Source organism: Ailuropoda melanoleuca, chromosome 17 (genome assembly GCF_002007445.2).
Source record: "Ailuropoda melanoleuca isolate Jingjing chromosome 17, ASM200744v2, whole genome shotgun sequence".
Taxonomy (NCBI): Eukaryota; Metazoa; Chordata; class Mammalia; order Carnivora; family Ursidae; genus Ailuropoda; species Ailuropoda melanoleuca.
In genome coordinates this window covers 5,225,112-5,244,866 of record NC_048234.1, presented here as the reverse complement: position 1 = coordinate 5,244,866, position 19,755 = coordinate 5,225,112, and positions in this window count along the sequence as shown.

Sequence of the window (19,755 nt, the reverse complement as noted above, 5' to 3'; positions counted from 1 at the left end):
TGGCAGCAAGGGACGTGATGTTTCTTAGACCACACATGTCCTCTAGGATATTTTAGTCTTGCTGAATTTCTTATTCGCTCTGTGCACAAGAGTGCATTATGGCTGCTATCCAGTTTATTAAAGCAATTATCTGGATATTTGAACAGAAGCGCTTACATACTCTGGTTTCACCATTTCTAGCTGAATCTCATTCTCCCTATTGGTATATAAACATTGCTGAGGGCACAGCCCTTGTACGGACAGCTGCCCTTACAGAACGATTGTTCTAAGAGATTTCTGACACAGTTCTGTAAGACATGAACTCTGTTGCCCGCTCCTGTGAACAGTGAGCTTGGAGTAAAGGACAGAATGATTCCATAGCTTCCCTCCAGTGGAAAAGGGCTTTTGACCCAGGTAGAGCCCTGGAGGATTCTAGAATCTGAGACCAGAGTGAGCCCAGCTAGCAAATTAAATAAGGAGCCAGATGAGAAGAGGCCAGAGTGAGGACCCAGAGGGACAAAGTGACACTTTATTACCAAGAGAGTAACACTTTTTAATTGGTTGACACAACAAATAAAGAGGTGGCTGGCTTAGCTTGCTTCTGATTTGCTCACGCCCCAAATGGGTTTGAGAGAACAAAACGCTTTCCTCACTTAATTTAGAAGTTGTGATTTTGATTAGAAAACAAAGGGCCACACAGGAGACAAAAACGTGAAACAGAAGGAGGCTTCTAGCTGATAACCACTGAGTTTATTAGAAAGTCTCCTTAAAGGCATACATAACGAACTGAAAGTAACTTAATTAATTCAACAGTAAGAGGAAAGTCTTCCTCTTACGAAAAAGAAAAACCACCCTTCGCTGGAGGCGACACGGGAGACGGGCTTATGAGGACTGTTTGATTTTGAATAATGCATATGTCAACTTCGTGGATTCTTCCCCAAATTTGCTCCTTTCCCTCTACGGCTCAGTCCTACAACTCTGTCAACAAGCCTAGAACAAGTAAATTGGATAGCGGAAAATATTGCTTGCACTTCCAAGGGAGACTACCTGAAATGATAGGTATTTAGAACAGCGTTAAATTTTAAAAACACAGCTTGTGGCCACCGTAATTTTTTTTTTTTTATAGCGTAAGCAAGGCTGACAAGGTGGTCATGAGGCTTCCAATTCTGATGGCAAATGTAAGGATTTTTTTTTCCCCCAGGCTGGGCCCAGTTCCATGTTCTAGTTGGCATTTACGGTTCTAAGCAGGGCTATTGATACATTATTATTAACAAAAGCCCATATTTTATTCTGCTTCCTGTATTTTTTCCCTAGTGCCCTTTTTCTGTCCCAGGATCCCACCCAACACACCATGTTCCTTTTACTCATCATGTTTCCTTAGGCTCCTCTGGACTGTGACACTTTCTTAGACTTTCCTTGTGTTTAATGACCTTGACAAACTTGAGGCGTACTGGTCAGCTATTTTGTAGAATGTCCTTCAATTTGGGTTCATCTGATGATAGTTCTCATGTTTAGACTGGAGTTACTGGTTTGGGGGAGGAAGACCAGTGAGGGGAAGTGCCGTTTTCATCACATCAAAGATACGTGCTCTTAGTAAGTTTCAACAATAATGATGTTAACTTGGGTCACCCCTGCTGAGGGAGTGTTGTTGGATTCCTCCACTATGAAGGTTTGGTGTTTTTTTCTCTTTCTCCATACTATACTCTTTGGAAGAAAGTCACTCTGTACAGGTCACAGGTAAGGAGTGGGGAGTTATTCTGTCACTCTCCACTTCCAGGAAGGGCTCATAGACACATAAATTATATGGAATTCTTCTGTATATGAGACTCGTCTCTTCTCCTCCACTTATCTCTATGTTCAATCATTTCTTTTCTTTTTTTTTAAGATTTTATTTATTAGAGGAGAGAGAGAGCATGAGCAGAGGGAGGGGAAGTGGGAAAGGGAGACTCCTCGTGGAGCAGGGAGCCAGACATGGGGCTCCATCCCAGGACCCCAGGATCATGACCTGAGCCGAAGGCAGACGCTTAACTCACTGAGCCACCCGGGCGCCCCTCAGTCATTTCTTTTCATCACTATGGACTCACGGATACTTATACTTTAAGTTATAATCCATTAGTACACTATGAATTTTGTGCTCAAATGGTTTGTCCACTAGGAGCTTGTTCAGTTTGACCTTATGTTCGCTTGACATACATCCATTGGGTTTTTGTTGTTGTTGTGTTGTCTTGCTTTCCAACACTTCCTTATCCTTCAGTACTATGAGACCTCAGGGCTAATGTACATTTCCTGCCCCAACCTAACACATAGCTATTTCCCTAAAGGAATCCTGATTCCTTTTATGGAAGAATGACATTATTTCTCTTTGTTTGAAAAAATTCCGTTTATACCACTTTCTTCCAATCCCTCCATTGTCACCATCACTTTACCATCCAGTACTTTTTCCTGATTCTTTACTAAGTTTTTTTAGTGCCTTCAGATTTTTTTTAAGGTTTATGTACTTGAGAGAGAGAGAGAGAGAAAGCACACTCAGGGGGAGAGGGAGAGGGAGAGAGAGAATCTCCAGCAGACTCCTTGCTGATCGTGGAGCCCAGTGCAGGGCTTGATCTCACAACCCTGATATCATGACCTGAGCCAAAGTCAAGAGTCGGATGCTTAACTGACTGAGCCACCAGGCGCCCCTTTCGTGCCTTCAAAATGTGCCTCACGGATGCCTCTACGATCTGGAGATTTTCTTCCCCTTGGAGCCCTTTCTCAACTACCTCTCATTTTCATTCATATTTCTCCTGAACATCACATCTTCCCCTCCCTGGAACCTGTGGAGTGTCAGCTATAATTTGGGAAGAAGGGAATACAGAGAAACGCTAAGAGAAGGGTAGTCAACCTAGCTCCTGGGTGGCATATTATTTTTAATTAATGCTGCTGCCATTTCTCACTCTCTCGGCCAAATTAATGCAACAAGAATTGTGTTGGCATCTGCGGCAGCAAATGGAGAGGAACAGCAGTTTAAAAGGAGGGGGTGATGGCCCCCCACCCCCAATCTGGTACACTTTGGAGCAAGACACAGTTCACATGCAGATTGCCAGGACGTGGCAAGTCTACGAGTTGGAACTCGAAGGCTCCAGAAACACATTGCCTCCATGACTGGCAGCAATTCCTTCACGCTGAGAGGCTTTGAAGAAGATTCTTGCTTGATGAGTTCCCTGCAGTCAGACATAGGGTCTGCTTACGGGGAGCACGGTGGTGGGGGTGGGACTGAGCACCCTCAACACCTTGCTGTTCGCTTCCAGAAAGAACAGGGATCCCAGGAAGCAACCACTCCCCTCTTCCTCTCCGTCCTTCCCTCCTTGCCCCCTACGCTTCAAATCACCACCCCTAAGAAAGCCAGGTGGTTTCCTTTAAGATTGGCTAAAAAGCGTTCTCGGGGGCCAAATGCACACCAGTGTCCACAGTCCATCAAGAGGTACAAAGGGGAACGTGGTAAGGGTCGTGGTCCAGTGCCAAGATAGTATGAGACTAGAAGCAGATAATATCAGACCATGCATTATCTTTAGTGTCTAGACCAACATTTATGTATTATGTTATATACCTACACGCTGTGACTTTTACCAGTTTTTTATTTTTCAAAAAATTACCTTTGGTTTTTAGACACACTTATTATTTATTGCCTTTTGATTTCTCAAATAACGTGTGAATCCATTCTCCTTATAAAAAATTATTACGTGGGGTGCCTGGGTGGCTCAGTCAGTTAGGTGTCTGCCTTCGGCTCAGGTCATGATCTTGGGGTCCCGGGATGGAGCCCCACATTGGGCTCCCTGCTCAGTGGGGAGTCTGCTTCTCCCTCTCCCTCCGCCCCTCCCCCCACTTGTGCTCTCTATGTCTCCCTCCAAATAAATAAATAAAATAAAGACTTTATTTATTTATTTGAGAGAGATAGAGTGGGGAAAGGAGCAGAGGGAGAGGGACAAGCAAACTCCATGCAGAGCCTGACGTGGGGCTCCATCTCAAGAAATCAAGAGTCGGTTGCTTAACTGACAGAGCCACCCAGGCGCCCCTAAATAAAATCCTTAAAAAAAAAATTAAAACATTATAGATGAAGTGAAAAGTCCCTTTTATAAATATACCACCTATACCCCCCATATACCTTCTCCTTCCCAAATCCTGAGGCAAATGCTGTTTGGGATTTATTGTCTGTCTTTTAAGGTACGTTTTTTAAAAAGATGTTCAAATTCAGGACTGTCTAATTCAGAACGGTACACCTGACAATCACCGCCTTATCTCTCCCTTCTCCTCCCATTCTTTCCCACCTGTCACTTAGCCTGGGTTGGTGATAAAGCTCCAGGCAATGTCTCGAATGTGGATGAGCCAAGATGGCTCCTTGTCAAAGTGGAAGAATCAGAATTGAAGACAGAGGCTGGGCCTGGGGGAAGGCGCGCAGATTTCCTCATCGATCAATTCAGGCTGGACTGAGTCAAGGGGACCCACCAGCGAAATGATCAGGGAACGAGCACCACCAAGAGAAGCAGTAGGGGAGGGAACACAAAACCAGAGAAAGGATCCGGGCTGGGGTGGAGACTGGAGGAGGACCATGGTCTCAGGCCTGGGTGGGACTAGGACAAAGAAGAGGCATGCTGGCAAAGCCAGCCTTTGAGCAGACCATGGTCACAGGCAAGAGGCTGTGTGTTCCCAAAGGAGAGGTTTGGTTTGAGCGAAGACTTCCCACCGTGATATCCTTTTACACGTTGTATTACACAAAACCGAGATCGAGAGACAATGTGGCCAGGACCATAGAAGCCCCCCTCCCTGTCCCCTCAAAAATACTTGAGGTGTTCCTTGGCATTTTCTATTCAAGGTTTTTTGTCCTGGTTTCAAAGAGTCCCAAAGGCTTCAGTAGGACGAAATAGGAAGGGAGGAGTGTATGTGTTGGGGGAAGGGAGCCCTTCTTTTCCTGTGTAATAGGGACAAGATTTTTTAAACATGAATATACTTGTCTCTTTTGTAAACCTTCTATGTCTATGACCTGCTCCCTAATTGCCTCACTCTTTCTGCCCTGTAAGCAGAGAGAAAGAGAAACGAGAGGGGGTGCCTGGCTGACTCAGTTGGAAGAGCGTGTGACTCTTGATCTTGGGGTAGTGAGTTCAAGCCCCACGTTGGGGGTAGAGATGACTTAAATAAATAAATAAATAAATAAATAAATAAATAAATAAATAAAATTTAAAAAGAAAATAAAATCGAAAGGAAACAGAGAATGGGGAGAGACCAGACTATGAAACAAGCCAGCCTATTTCCCCTTCTAGAATCTGTCTCTCTCTATATATATAGTTACAACATACAGAATCAAGACACACGGAGCAGGCCCGCATGGCTAGGAAGGTGGGGACAGTGGCTGGGTTGCAGGCAGGTCCGGCTCGCACCCTGAAGCCACCCTCACTCCCCACGGCGTATGGACACGGCCTCAGGTGCCATGAGGCCCGCCAGGAGGAGAAGAAGTTGCCCACACAGCAGAGCCTGAGCGGCGGCTAGCCTTGGGCCGGGGCCAGGTTGAGGATGTAGCAAAGACACAGGCAGGAATGCGGCACCCACAGGAGCAGAGAGGAGGTCAAGGCAGCAGGGATGGGCCCTGGACCTGACCCAGCCAAGAGAGGAAAGGCCCCAGCGCTGTAGCCACAGCCACTGGCAGCAAACGGCCATACGACATCAGTGACGGGCTCACGCCGGGGAAAGTGCTGTGGGTTCCTGGGGCCCATGCGAGCGCCTCCAGGTGCATGGGTCCTACCCTTTATCACCGAAGGGGACGGGGAGTCATTGCTGACCTTCCGTTGTGTTTTCCAGGCCACAGATCACTGCAGCCTTGCAGGGCGCACTGGGCAAGCCCACTTCTCCCCTCGCCGATGTCCTCTTCCAGGAACAGGTGCGGGAACCCCTGGTTTTTTTCCCAGTGTTGTCTTCCTTGCATCTTCCCCGGTTGGGACGGGCACTCTGAGCAGCTCAGTCTTTTGTGGCCTCTTCCCCAGGGGGAAGGTTCTGGTGCAGGGTGACCCAGCTTATAGGGCAGCTTGGCCAGCAGCCTGGGCCCTCCAGGTCTCTCTCTGGCATTGCAGGACTGGGAAAAAGAAAGCACACCCCTGCCCCTTAACAAGGCTCCCGCAGAGCTGCTCCTGAGAGCAGAGCGGAAACAAGCCAGGGATGGCTCCCCGGGGGGAAGCTGCTGCCCTCCCAGCCTCCCTCTGAGGCTGTGCCAAGTAGGCAGGATGCTTCTGCCTGAGCTAACTTGATAATCACGGGGCACGATGGCAGGAAGAACTCCACTCTAAGGGGCGGCCCCCTCAGGGCCTTCCTGGGCCGCTAAGCGTAGATATGAAGGGACACCAACACAGGCCAGTCTAGGAACCACATGGGTACTGACATGGATTGCAGGCTCCCCCTTTTCCTGGGGAACAGCAGACAGGCTCAGGCCCCAGTCTGGGGGCTCTAATAAGCACCAATGACCCAAGGCTATCCTGATGCCACATGACGTTTTCTCCTCAATAAAGGCCCTTCTCTTAGGGTAGGATGCTGTGTCTTGCAACAGTCTCTGCAAGGCTTTTCATCTCCATTTTTAGAATTCTGTGTGCTCAGTTACTACATCTCAATGCAGGATCCCTTCCTGTATCCATGGCTGCTGGAGCTGGGGTGGGTCAGGTGGGAGCCTTCAGACTCCGTATTTACTTATCACGTCACAATATCAATAATCATAATGGGAAAATAGTGGTTGCCGTTACAAAGAAAAGCAGGTTGAAGTGAGCTGGGAGCAGGGCTCCTGGGTGGTTGAGTGTTTGACTCTTGATTTTGGCTCAGGTTGTGGTCTTGGGGTTGTGGGATCGAGCCCTGCATGGGGCTCTGTGCTCAGTGGGGAGTCTGCTTGTCTCCCCCTCTCTCTGCCCTTCCCACTCACACTCTCTCCCTCTAAAATAAATAAAATAAATCTTTAAAAAAATGTAAGAAGTAGGGATCCATCTCAAGGGAATTAAACTGAGNGGTCAGGTGGGAGCCTTCAGACTCCGTATTTACTTATCACGTCACAATATCAATAATCATAATGGGAAAATATTGGTTGCCGTTACAAAGAAAAGCAGGTTGAAGTGAGCTGGGAGCAGGGCTTCTGGGTGGTTGAGTGTCTGACTCTTGATTTTGGCTCAGGTTGTGGTCTTGGGGTTGTGGGATGGAGCCCTGCATGGGGCTCTGTGCTCAGTGGGGAGTCTGCTTGTCTCCCCCTCTCTCTGCCCTTCCCATTCACACTCTCTCCCTCTAAAATAAATAAAATAAATCTTTAAAAAAAATGTAAGAAGTAGGGATCCATCTCAAGGGAATTAAACTGAGAAAAAAAAAGTCCCCAAAAGTTTACACAGTACATTAGTCCACTGATGCAACGGTCTTGAAATAACATTACAGAGATGGAGAACAGAGCAATGGTTGGCAGGGCTTTGTCATGGCGAAGGTGGGAGAGAGGTGGGGGTGGTTATAAAAGGCAGTGTGAGAGATCTTTGTGGGGAAGGGAAATGTTCTGCGTCCATGATGATGAATACATAAGCCTATGCATGTCATCAAAATGCAAGAACTAAATACACACGCGTGCACACACATGCATACACTCACACACTGAGTACATGTAAAAAGTATAAAACCTGAATATGCCTGATAGGTAACAGCAATGTCAATTTCCTGTGTATAATACTGTCCCATAGTTTTGCAGGATGTCACCATTGGGGAGAATGGGACGAAGGGTGTATGGATTATGGGGCCATAAGGTAGAACTTTATGCCCCAATTTCATAAAAGAAATATTAATAAATTCAACTTAATAACAACAATAACAATAAAAGGTCTGCATGGGGAAATACACAGCAAAGTCAAAGACAAATGACAACATGGGAAAACATCTGTAATTCGATCACAGATGATTAGCTAATGTCCCCAATTCATAAGAACTCCAATTCAATAAGAGAAAGACCAATAACTCAGTAGAAAAATGAGCACAAGATGCAAGTAGACTGTTCATAGGAAAGGATAAGATGTCCCTCAAATACCTGAAAAGATAGGGACCTTGATTCTAATAGAAATGAAAATTAAAACCACACTGTTATACCTTTTTTTTTTTTTAGAAGTCTCTCAAAATTACAGATGTGCATTCCCTTTGACTCAGCAATTATAGCTCTAGGAATTTATTCTACTTAAATACTTGTCTACGTGCAAAATGATACACAGACAAGACTATTTATAGCAGCACTTGTTTGAACAGTAAAATACTGAAGCTACCTGCCCCTTCCAATGGGGAGTAGTTAAAAAATAATAGTGGTATATTCATATAATAGAATACCATTCAACCATAAAAAAGTGTAAGGAAGTGGTTTGTATACTGATATGCAATTATTTCCCCGATCATCTGGTGATAGTTGGGGATGGTGGCATCGGGGAGAGCATCATTTGGAAGAGTACAAAGGTCTTTTCACCTAAAGCAATGCAATTAGGACATCTAGTGTCCAGTGACACAGGCTGCCCTTACCAGACCTGCCCCAGAACGATGTTGGCTAGGAAACAAAATTGAGCTAAATGCCCTGCCCTGTTGTTGCTGTTTTTTAATCTCCTGTTATGTCTCATGTGCTGAAATTAATGCTACCCGGGATAACTTCACTAAGTGCATGTGTTGTTTGCCCTTTCAGGAGTTCCCTGGGATGAAATCTGAAACCCAACTGGCCACAGAGGGCAAACAGAGACCAAAGAAACAGCACACCACTTCAGATTGGTAGGTGGGCAGCTGCAAGACTAATAGACTTGTGGATTTCTGCACCTACCCCGCGGTGGGGGGGGGATCTCGAGAGTTTCTATAGAGGGCTTAACAGGGTTTGATCACTTACACAGTCCGGATGGTCTCAGTGACATGTTACTCTCTCAAGGATGTGTCCTTCAAGTGCCTCCTGGGTGGGTGAAATATACATTCCAAGGACAGAGGATGGGGTGAGGAGCCTCACATTGTGGGGATCCAGCTGTGGGGTCCACCAGCAGTCACGTCCTCCCGGTGACCTCCTCCATGACACATTTCCTGTTTATTTCTCCTTTACCAATGAGTATCTAAGCAACCAGGGCAGCCCCAAGCGGAGCACTTTTAAAACTTCCGGAGCATCTTTGTCCTTCCTGCAAGGCTAGCCCAACTCCAGAGGTGGCTGTGTGGCTCTATAGCCCGACAAGATGCCTCAGTACAAACCCCCTCCCAGCATCAGTGTCTGGACCACAGCATGAAGTCAAGGCTAACTGCGCTACTAAGGTGAGCAAGGGAAACCCAAGCCAACAGCTTACTGATGCTCTCTCTACCCATTCTTCTCTTAACTATCTTCCTTTTGTGCAAAACTCCGAAGCTACTTGCCCAGAGAAGCTTGTCTGTAGTTGCTCCTTCCTGAATTGTCTTCAGAGAGCGTTCTATGCTTTCTGCTCTGATGGGCAAGAGAAATTCCTAAGGATGCATTAGAGCGAAGGTCACCACACCTTCTTCCAGTGTTGCCTGGAAAACTGGCTGGGTAGACTCTTCCCTGCATAAATCTGTGTTTCTATTCCATCACCTTCTTTCACTCGTTGAGCAGCTAAGCTGTGGTGCCAGCAGCAGAAACAGGAAGCTACAATGTTAAAAAATGCATTCACAGAAGATGTAATAAAACCTGGCCCTGGAGGTCAGGGGGTTCATACCCTATGCAAAATAGCATGCCTGTGGGCATCAGGATGAAATATGTGCATCACACTAGGGTTTAGATCATTTGCCTAGTATATTTGAAAATGTCTCAATTTATTGCAAACGAAGATTTAGGAAGCTCAGTTTACAGGTTGACAAATTAGCATTTGTCTGTACATATTTCACTATTTTGCATAATTAATTCCTCCCCATAGTACACAGGCATTTTAATCTACAACAAAACCAGCCTATTTCTCCTTCCCTTCCTGTTAGCATCACGTAAATGGTATTTATTCAGAAGACGCATATTCTTTTCCAAAGCATCCCCTGGAACATGACTGAGATTTCCATCCCAATCATTATCAGCTGTTTATTACCCAGCTTCCCAAATCTCATTCATAAAAGAAAATGAGAAAAGGAAAAGTTGAGTCATAGGAAACAAAGACAATCCTGGTGAAATGAATTGACCCGATTCAGATTAACTGGGTGTATCAGCCAGTGTTACCAGGGACAGAGAAGGAATCTAATTAAAAGTGGTTTTACAATATAGAAAATATCCTGCTTCATTTGCCTGAAAAATCCACAGAAGAGTAGCTCAAGGGTTTTGGGGGGGTTCCCCCCCTTTCGACAGTATTTTCTTCAAAGTTATTTTCTCCTAAGGCTGGGTCTCTTCTTTATTCTAAAATAGCTTTCAGAAATTTCAAGAGCTACAGAGCTCTAGCAAGAAAGAGACACCATCTTTATTCCCAGCAAAAGTCCTACGTATCATTCCAATTGGATGGGCTAAGATCACATGGCCACACTGAGCCAATCACCGTGGCCGGAGAGGACACGTGCCATGATTGGTCATGTGCTTTATCTCTAGAACCGGGTTGAAGTCAGCTTGCCTAGAACGAAATGTATCTTCAACCAAAGTTTGGAGCCATTAGGAAGAAAGAAGCATCTGGGAGGGGTGGGGGAACCCATAAAACAACCAAAACATATTTACTACAGCCGAGGAAGGTGAATCTAAACTCGAGAAAAAAATCTGAATTCTAGCAGACCATCTATCTAAATTTCCTTTGAAATATTTTTCCTGCAGTTTTATTTCTTTCCTATACAAGCAGTAACTCAAATTCGTTAAACAAAGTTTTGACAGGCGCTTACTTGAATGAATAGATACGGTTGATTGGCAATTAGCTTCTCAATTATATATAAGCACACCGACTTTTTTTTTTTTAAGTAGGTGCTTAAAAAGAGTTTGATCTTTGAAGGCAGGCATACTAGCCATTTGGTAAAGCACTGTTCATTTTTGTGGGTTGGAAATCTTGAGATCAGTGGGGTAGGTGGGGCAGTGCTTGGCCATTCACACCTTGAATGGGGCAGGAAAGAACTGCTTACTGGCTTTTCCTCTCTCTTGGAAATTTAGGCAAAGCAAGGAGTATGGGAGATCCACGTAAGAGAATCTCCATTAGAGAACGGGCAAGGACAACAGGCTTGGGTATCCACCAGGTCAGTGTTTGAGATGTCCTAGGACAGCAACCATCTTTAGCAGGATAAACATAATCTCATAATGTATTTCTACTGTGGCTCACTTGGCAACCCTTCCCCTGATTGGCAATAGCAGGAAAGAGATGGTACTTATGAGGAATGACAGAGTCCTTCCACTAGAGTGGATTTGGATAACTGTACAGGCACAGGTGGGGCAGAAATTGCCAAGAGGCATCCGATTCACCTTCTCCTTGCTGGCGGCACACGTCATTAATCAGTCCATGCTCATTTTTCTGCTAAGCCTAGAAATGACTTCACGATGTCTCTTGACATAGTGCTCCGGGGAGCCATTACCAATTGATCAGACTTGGAAACTGAGATAAAACCTGCCTGATACAACAAATTTTTAGCTTGATACTTTCCCATTTTCGTTTTCTGTGGTGGTGCTCCTAGGGAGACAATCCATTTGGTGGCTCCTTCATTCTCTAAGCTGAACTGATGAATCTGCAAGAATCTTCTTCCTGAAATGCTGCTTCTCTGCTCGTGGCTCTCAGGTGCCTCCTACAGGAGCAATTTCTCTAAGGAATATTTTAAAGCATAACCAGTGGTCCTCAAATCACTCATTTTGGTATCCATGACCACCAGTGATTGGTTATTTTGCTCTCATCTTTGGAAATACCATTCATCCCTACCTTTGGGGCTCCTGCCTCTGCACCCCATTTAAGATAGGATGCAGGTACACCTATATCTTTTTGATCCCATCTTCACCTTAAATAAATACCTCTAGCTTTCCAGGTCGCATAAGGTTCATTTTGTATAATGTGTGCCTGTTATTTTTTGGGTTGAAGTCAATACTCCACCTGCATCAAAATTTACCAGGGTGGGGTCCTTATTAGAATTGATATTTCTGGGCTTTACTCTGAAGCCAATGAATCAGAATTCCTGGTGATCCGACTTTTCGGTTGATTTACAAGATGATACTTAAACCCATTAGAATTTGTAAATAAATGCTGCAGGAAACAGAGATTTTTAAGGGGAAATCATGGTGAGCCTGCCCAGACAGAAGGAATCTTAAAAGTTTTTAACAATGCTATCTCCTGAGCTCTGTTGGGTTTTAGGTGGACCCATGTCTGATCCTTCTTAATCCCTCTCTGACTCATCTATTATGAATCTTCTCTTCTGAAAGTCAGACTAGAACACAGCCAGAGTAAGAGGCAGGCCGAGGGCACATTTGTATGGGACACCAGCCCAATCGTGCCAGTAAAACGTTACTGAAAATAAAACAATGTGGAGTGCTATGTTGCTTTTATCAGAATGCTCTTCTGAGGAGGCATGCATGTGAGTTGAAAGAGATGCTCTGATGAGTCACTAAGGGGACAAACATCCAAGAAGCTTGTGCAAATAATAGTGTAAAAATAATCATACCGATGATGATGATGGTGATGATGATGGTGATGATGATAATGATGATAATGATAACAATGATGACGGTGATGATGGTGATGATGGTGATGATAGTGATGATGGTGATGATGGTGAAGATGGAGATGATGATAATGTTGATGGTGATGGTGGTGATGATGGTGATGATGATGATGATCATGGTGGTGATGAATGATAATGATGATGGTGATGATGGTGATGATGATGGTGATGATGGTGATGATGGTGATGATGATGATGATGGTGATGATAATGCTGACAGTGATCCATGGCCTTCTAAGGAGACTGGGTATGGTGAACTGCAAGGTGTTAGTTTTGCTTCACGGAATGTTCAAGGCTTGGGCCACAGCTGGATGCTCTGGATGAGAGAACAAGCTAGAGCCCAACGTCTATGGCCTTCCATCACTGCTCTATCACCTATGTGACTGTTTGTGCTTAGAGATAAATGGACCAACAAATACTCAAATTGTATCAGCTCTCTGAGGCACTGAATTTGTAACCTTTCCAGAAAACCTGTACACTTCAGGGTGGCCTGTTAGAACTGTCCAATTATCTGATTTTCATTCTTGGGAATTTTTCTCCCAGGTCCCAATCCCCTTCCCTCAAGAGTCAGCCCATGGACTTTAGGGACCACAGGATTCATGGCTTAAAAATAGAAATAGCAGCCAAGTAAGCCCCTAAAATCTCAAAGGAGAGTTATTTATGTAGGGGAGGAAAAAATTTTCCTCTACCCATCAAGGTCTTCCATCTGGACTAAGAATTAAATTTACATGAGACCCTGGTGGGTGGGGGGAGGGTGAGGACAGGGGCACCTGGCTGGCTCAGTTGGTAGAGCCTGCAACTAGACTCTTAATCTCAGAGTCATAAATTCAAGCCCCACGTTGGGCATAGAGCTTACTTTCAAAAAAATTACACACACAAAAATAAATTTACATGAGATGGATTAACAGGAGGGGGAAAAAAGCTTTAGTACTGTGCACACAGAAAGCCCCAATATTGAAACTGAGACCCAAATAAATGACCAAGGCAGGCAGTTCTTATACTTTTTAGACAGAGACAATAAATCCGTGAGGAATTGACAGGACAGAGGAAGCTTAACTTTGGGAGCTTCGATTAGTGAGGAATTCTAAACAGAATTTGGGCTGGGGGAGTAAATGAGTAAAAAGTAACAGAGGCTGTTTATACAGCTTATTTGGTTCTGAATGTCCCACCTCCAGGGATGAGGAGGTCCCTGGTACAGAGAGGGCACCTTTCCCATGGGAGATGTATTTCCTGCTTTCAGGGGAATGGAGGAGGGCCTGAGATTCCTTCCTGCATAGGTTGGCCCTTAAGTAACTTTTATTTAAAATAATCAATATGCCAGGGTCCCTGACTGGCTTAGTCCATAAAGCATGCGACTCTTGATCTTGGGGTTGTGAGTTTGAGCCCCACATTGGATGTAGAGATTCCTTAAAAATAAAATCTTAGAGGTGCCTGGGTGGCTCAGTTGTTAAGAGTCTGCCTTCAGGTCAGGGCGTGATCCTGGCAGTCTGGGATCGAGCCCCACATCAGGCTCCTCCACTGGAAGCCTGCTTCTTCCTCTCCCACTCCCCCTGCTTGTGTTCCCTCTCTTGCTGGCTGTCTCCATCTCTGTCAAATAAATAAATAAAATCTTTTTAAAAAAATTAAAAAAATAAAAATAAAATCTTAAAAAAAAATAAAATAATCAGTATGACAAAGTGACATATTTTGGCCCCTACATTTGCCTCTCTGAAGAAAGTCCTGACAGCCAGACAAGCACCCAGAAGTCATAAAAGTCTTTCCACTTTGCATAGAAAAGTCATCTCAGGCTGTCTGTTCCCTAATACATCCTTTCTCTCCTCATCAGTGCCTTTGAACCCCAGCATACAACCCAGAGACAATACTTGCCTAATATCTTTCTACTTTGAAAGATTTGTCTCATCTCTTCTACCTATTTGAGCAAAAGTCAGCTACTCTTCCAATGCTCTCTCTCCCCCCACCAAGAGCACCTGCAGCAAAATACAAACTCTTCTTTTGGCTCAGTCAGTGGAGCATATGACTCTCGAGCTTGGGTTCGAGCTCCACGTTGGGTTATAGAAATTACTTAAAAATAAAATCTTTTAAAAAAATAAATAAAATAGGGGAGCCCAGGTGGTTCAGTTGGTTAAGCGTCTGACTCTTGATCTCAGCTCAGGTCATGATCTCAGGGTTGTGAGATGGAGCCCTGTGTCCGGCTCCGAGCACAGCAGGGAGTCTGCTTGAGATTCTCTCCCTCTCCCTCTCCCCCTGTTCTCTCTCTCTCTAAAATAAATAAATAAATCTTTTAAAAAATAAATTTAAAAAAGTAAAATAAAATATCAACTCTTCAAATTCATAGGAATATCGAGGACTTGCCTCTAAAGCTTTCACACTGGCCAAAAAATCCCCCGCACCTTTCCCCTTTCTGGTGTTGTTTCTTAGGCTGCCCCAGTGTGTACGTGAAGGATGGGGCCAGCCTTCCATCACATGGGCAAATGTGCCACTGTCCCTTAGGAATATTCACTGAAGTGCATTTTTGCATGAATTTCCCCCAGATAATTATTTTTATGGGACGTTATCAGATGGCATATTCTTCAGTTACCGGTACTCCTAAAACTACTTGAAATACAAGATGAGACCTCTTACCATTGAGTTCTGTTTAGGAATTTAATAGGTTTCTGATTCAAGATGGCAGCCTGACTACATGTTGCAACCTCCTTATTCTCCCACATTTACATTGAAATTATGTACATATGTCGGAACAGAGCAGGGGAAAAGAAAGAGATATCTTTAGTAACCCTTAAATTTTGAGGACTATTAGAGGATCTAGGGTAGTTTAATCTGATTGACAGAGAAAAGGGAGAAGAAGCCACAGGCTAAGGCACGAGAGCTAAGCATTGGTCCCCTCAGAGGAGCCTGAAGATGATCCAGGTGAGAGTCCCCAAATGTAAGAAGGGTCTAGAGATCATTGTGAAGGGTTTTACCACAGAGCTGCATTGTAAGACTGTATCAGTGGGTCCCTTTGTCCTAAAAAGACTTGCTGGCAGCTACAGCCTTTATCCTCATGCCAAAGCTTGAGAACTACTTTTTAGAGAAAGGAGTTGATCTGTTGCTACAAGAAATGGGTGATGTATTGTTATTGCTTTGTTACAAACCACTCCAAAACTTAAGGGTTAAAAATGATTATGCATTGGGCTGCCTGGCTGGCTCAGTTGGTAGAGTATGCGACTCTCAATCTTGGGGTTGTGAGTTTGAACCCCATGTTGGGGGCAGAGTTTACTTAAAAAACACTCTGTGTTATCACCTCTCATCTTTCTGTGAGTTGATTGGGCTCAGCTTGATGGTTCTCTCTCTCATGTCAGTACAAGCAGATGGGGGAAGGGGCTGGGAGAGTCATCTGAAGGTTTCCTCATTCATATGTCTGATGCCTGGGTGCAAGCTCTCCAAGTTGCTCAGATATCTGGCATCGGGTCAGACCCTATACCTCCATATAGCCTCTCCACGTGGCTAGCTTTGGTTCTTCACGGTGTTATAGTTTCAAAGTCATTGGACTTTTTACAGAGCAAGTGTTTCAAGAAATATGAAGTGAGAGGTGCCTGGGTGGCTCAGTGGGTTAAGTGTCTGCCTTTGGCTCAGGTCATGATCCCAGGGTCCTGGAATCGAGTCCCGCATCAGGGTCCCTACTCAGCGGGGAGTCTGCTTCTCCCTCTGCCTTCCACTCCCCCTGCTTGTGTGCTCTCTCACTCACGCTCTCCTTCTCTCTCTGGCAAATAAATAAACTCTTTTAAAAAATACTTGTATCACATATGAAAAAGGACTAATATTCTTAGGATGGAGGGCACTTTTAAAAGAGAATTTTTAAAATGAGACAGAAATAGAAAAATGAGTAAATACCATGAATCGGCAAGTCATGAGAGAAAGGAAGGAAGGGAGGAAATGAAACAGAAAAACGGTGACTATTACGGACTGAACGTTTGTGTCCCCTTGCCTCAAATTCAGACATTGAAATCCTAACACCCCTATTGTGATGGATTGGACCTTTGGGAGATGATAAGGTCGTGAGAATAGAGCCTCACGATGGGATTAGTGTCTTTATAAAAGAGATCCCAGAGGGCTCTTTCTCCTGATTTTCCACCACAGGAAGCATAGTGACAAGCCCACCCTCTAAGAACCAGGAAGCAGGCTCTCACCAGACCCCGAATCTGCCAGCACCTTGATTTTGGACTTCCTAGCCTCCAGAACTATTTTTTTAAAAAAAAGTTTACTGTATAAGCCACCCAGTATAGAATATTTTTGTTTTAGCAGCCCCGCACAGACTAAGACAGTGACATTCTCTGAATTTCCCACAAGGCTGTTCCTGGAAATTCAGCCTGAGCAGAAGGATTGTGCTTACTGTCTAGGGCTCATGCAGGTGTGTGAGGTCAGGTCGAGAAGCCTGGGGAGCACTGATACTCAAGGGAGGCCCTCCAGCAGGGAAGGAACCACACGTGGAAAGCAGGGGACATATTTTTGCCAAGCTGTCCCACATGCAAAGCTGTGGGAAAAGAAAAGTCAGACGAAGGAGAATTTTTAGGAAGTTTGATTCTGCTAAATGTGTGAGCGCTGTGTGTGTTTTGAATAATTATCACATTTATTCCTCATTGTGACCTGAAAACCAGCTTGCTTACCAGTCAGGGCATGGGGAGCTCTGAACATCAACCAAGTTCATGTTTTCCATTGGCGCTTCTGACCAAACTCGGTTGACTGGGCTTCCCATCCCTTCAGCCACAACTAGGGCCCCACTGTGTAGCTTTCTGGTTGCTTTTGGTTGTTGAAAGTCCAACCTGGTTTAAGGCTTTAACCAAATATCCCATTATAAATTCTTTCCTCTCAATCAGCCTTGGGGCCTTGCGGCAGTGGGTGGGAGACCACGGTCTCCATCTGGGTTCTCTTTTCCCCACATTTCCACGTTTCATTCCTCCAGGAGGGCATAGAGAAATGAGAGAGACCCTGAAGATGACCTTAGTCCCTAACAGTCAGCTTGATGGAGCGTCCTGGCCTCACACGGTCCACTCATTCCATCCTGTGTCTGTGGGTCTCCAGAAATGCGGGGGCACCAGTGTAGAAGGGGACTTAGTATTCCTGGGGTAACACGCAACTTCATGGTATCCCCTTGTATCACCGACATCCTCCTTGTCCCCCTTCAGACCTGCCAGGGGTCCACGCCCTCCACCTTGCTCCTGCTAGGTATGGTTAGGCTTGCTCGGCCAAGCCCTGGGCACAGCCTCGCCATCTGCCTACTCGGCTAACTTAGCTGGTCCCCCAGGGATGCTCGGGGATGGCTAACCACCTCTTCTCGCTCTTGGAGGGCCGTGGAGGTACGGGGTGCAACTCTTCCCTCCTCTGTCAGACTCCCCACTGTCCATCAGCTGAAGGCTTCTCCTGCAAGCTTCCTGCTTTAGAAACCTCCAGAGAACAGGGCATTGATCATTCTGCTTGCATCACTCCCTGGGACATGGTCAGATCCTCCCAGGAATCATGGCACACACCCTCCCCATCCCAGTGTCGCTCCCAGTTCCTTCCTGCAGGGACTGGCGATCCCTCGTCCTCGGGATGCCCTTGGAACCCTCTTTACCCACCACTCGCTTGGCTTTTTTTTGTTTTGTTTTTTTGGAGGGGGAGGGAATAAGTCCCCACCACCATGAGAAGGAGGAGTATCCCTCCCCACAGACACTGTGCTTCAAACCTCTGACGATTTTCTTGCCTGTAAATCTCCAAAGCACTCAGCTCCCCGTCAGTGCCCCGCCTGTCAGGCCCGCCTCTGTCAAGCCAGGGCTGGGGGCTGCGTGGGACGAGAGCCACACCGCTTCCCAAATGCCACGAGGTTTTCTTCTTGACTGTGGCCATTCATACAACAAAAGCGTTTCATTCAGATTTTTTTTTCACCTCTCTTTACGTCTGAAAAGATGAGAGCGTTAATTAACATATGACTTGATGTAAAAACATAAATAGAAACCATAACAAAAGTCCAACCTTTAAAGGGTTCAAATGTAACATCTCTGTGCAAGCAAGTGATTATTTTATCGGTAAGGTTTCTCTACCAACTCTCAAAACTCGCAGGTTAAATGAGCTGCAGAGAATGTCTCCCTGCTTCCGAGTCTGCGGTAGAAACATGCTAATGAGAATTAGAGGGGATGCATTGGAAGGGGTCTAGGACAAGTGCGGTCCAGCTTCCTGTGTGGTCAGTTTTCAGAAAAGCTGCCTTCACTGTACCACGGCCCCGGGGCTTATAAGAAAAAAAAACACAAAAAACAAAAAACACAACACCAACAAAACAAAACCAAAAAACAAACAAAAACAAATTGTACAAACCCACATCTTTCACTCCAAAACTACACACTTTGAACACGCAAGCCTTAAAAATGCAGAAGAGAATGTCAGGGTCAAAAGAGTTACTGCCATAAACAAACAAACTGTAAGACAAAGCCAACGAACAAGAGTAGCAGTGAAACGTTCCCCATACCTGCGTCCCCAAAACCTAGCAAAGAGACGTGACCGCTAATGGCCATACAATTAGTATGGGAACTCCGACTCCAGCATGAAAGACGGGGCTACTATTTTATCTGGTCCCAATGTCTCATTTTACAGATAAAGAAACTGAGGCCCAGAGCAATGGTACCAAGACAGCTCCTACGGTCTGTGACTGTGTCGGGACTTGATTTTCACGCCCACATGCCAGCTCCGTTAGACCATATAGATGGTGACGAGGACGTTGACGGGGACGTTAACATCAGCCTGAATCCTGGTCCGGGGATGTCGGTGACCAAGAGGGTGGGGCTTGCGTCTCATCCGCGACTAGCATTCGGTGAATTTAGGTCTGGCAAACCATTTATTTTTTTTTTAATGATTTTTTTTATTATATTATGTTAATCACCATACAGTACATCCCCGGATTCCGATGTAAAGTTTCGATGCTTCATTAGTTGCGTATAACACCCAGTGCACCATGCAATACGTGCCCTCCTTACTACCCATCACCAGTCTATCCCATTCCCCCACCCCCTCCCCTCTGAAGTCTTCAGTTTGTTTCTCATAGTCCATAGTCTCTCATGTTTCATTCCCCCTTCTGATTACCCCCCTTTTCTTTATCCCTTTCTTCCCCTACCGATC